We start from the raw sequence: 2356 nt of genomic DNA on the forward strand, positions 1-2356 counted from the left end.
TCATGGATGCTGTTTTTATTGGGCATGTCATCTAAGAGAGGAGAAATAGCTGGGTTTTGGGTCTAATTATGAATAAGGACTGATTCAGAAAATGAGTTTATGGTAGGTAAAGTTTCACATCAAACCGTACCATTGTGATTTTTAATGTCATCTAGACCTATCTATCTAAAATTCAGAGCATATCATCTGGGCTACCTCAGGGTCACCACCCATGCATTGGTCTTAGTCAAGATTGACAGATACATTCTCAGCTGGCCTGTCATATAACACATTGTCATTGAGCTTAAGCTCTGCTTGTTCTGAGGTTTAACCTCCATGTGTTTCATTGGTGCAAAAGTGGATCTCTTAGTTGGTCACTTAATTCTTTTTCAGAAAGATAGTATGTTCACTGGTACATTTGGTCACTCTTAGAACCTTCCTTCACATTGTTTTTTATGGGACCCATGAATGGTTAGCCTTTCTTTTCTATTGTCGAAGGAAATGGGAGTAAAAATACCATTGTAGTAAGTAAGTTCAAGGGGAACTTGGAACCAGAAACCACTGTTACGTACAAAAAATGGCAAACTCAATAAACTCAAATTTAAAATAACTTTTAAATTAATGTTATGATTAATTTAATTTTATATTTTATACAAATAGATTGCTTAGAATGGTTCTCAAGAATTATAAGGGAAATGAACTCACAAAAATTTTATAATTACTATACTTAAATTATGTTTTGTTTGGGGGCTGGGAAATGTATTTTTACATTGTTTGTAGCCAATCATTTTTATATTTGTCAATTTAAATCTTATGGGTCTTTTTTATCTCTCTTGATGTCAAATTTTATAGTCTTTTTAAATAAATCCATTTAATTAAAATGTTCATACCTTTGTGTTTATTACAGAAGTGTGATGTTTAAATGAAAAGCTGTCTCTGTAGTTGTGGGAGTTGGCTGCACAATCTTGTTGAGTGCCTGTATAGAATACTAGATTTTTGATATATCTAGGATAGAAAAGAAACAAATCCATTTCCCATCCATAAGCTGTCTCTCTTGTTGTAAAGTTAGAACACACATTTAAACGACGTTTTTAGGGAACCACAGAGGAAGACTTACAAATGCCTTTAAATACTTCCAAAGAAGCAATTTAGACTCTCTGTCACATTTCTAGATGTGGTTAACAATGCTAAAAACAAAATAGGCACATTCTCTTAGGAACTGTTCAATGATTGGGAAAGTGTGAAGCAAAACTAGAGTGGTGCTGGTAAAACTACAGCTATTTGTGTAGTTTGCGAAATTCCTGCCTCCACCCTGTGTGAGAATAACAGGGTCTTTATAGTCATCAAGAACTCACTGGAATTTGTACATTCTTCAGAGTTTAGAGTTTTGTTTTGATAAAGACCATTGTATCAATATGCAATAAGCTGCAAGAAGCAGAAAATCTAATTAAATGTGTCTTAAACAATAAGAAAAACTTATTTCATAAGACATCTGGGTACATTGGTGAATTCAGTGGCCAAATTTTTCTACAAGTACAGTAATGTGTGTCATAGAAATTGATATAACAAAGAGGGAGGCTGGGCACGGTGACTCACGCCTGTAATCCCAGCACTTTGGGAGGCCGAGGCAGGTGGATCACCTAAGGTCAGGAGTTCAAAACCAGCCAGGCCAACATGGTGAAACCCCGTCTGTAGTAAAAATACAAAATTTAGCCGGGTGTGGTGGCACATGACTGTAACCCCAGCCACTTTGGAGGCTGAGGCAGGAGAATCACTCAAACCCCGGAGGTGGAGGTTGCAGTGAGCCGAGGTCATGCCATTGCACTCCAGCCTGGCCAACAAGTGCAAAACTCCATCTCAAAAAAAAAAAAAAAAAAGAAGGTGTGGGGGGGGGAGAAGTATTGTCTTTTCTGCAACATTTTGATATTTAGCTACTTTTTAAATTTTTTGAATTTGTTTGTTTGTTTTGGAGACAGAGTCTTGCTCTATCCTTCAGGCTAGAGTGCAGTGGCACCATCTTGGCTTACTGCAACCTTGGCCGCCCGGGTTCAAGCGATTCTCCTGCTTCAGCCTCCTGAGTAGCTGGGATTACAGGCACACGCCACCACACCCTGCTAATTATTTTGTGTTTTTAGTAGAGACATGGTTTCACCATGTTGGTCAGGCTGGTCTCGAACTCCCGACCTCAGGTGATCCGCCTGCCTTGGCCTCCCAAAGTGCTGGGATTACAGGCATGAGCCACTGAGCCCGGCCTGAAATATTTCAAGCACTGGAAGCACAGAGGATAATACCTGTTGTAGACTCCACTCACCTTTAATAGATTATAACATTTTGCCATATTTGCTTCAAGGTTGTAACTCTGGTTCATTCATTTTAA

Source organism: Hylobates moloch, unplaced genomic scaffold (genome assembly GCF_009828535.3).
Source record: "Hylobates moloch isolate HMO894 unplaced genomic scaffold, HMol_V3 SCAFFOLD_8, whole genome shotgun sequence".
In the NCBI taxonomy this organism is placed as follows: domain Eukaryota; kingdom Metazoa; phylum Chordata; class Mammalia; order Primates; family Hylobatidae; genus Hylobates; species Hylobates moloch.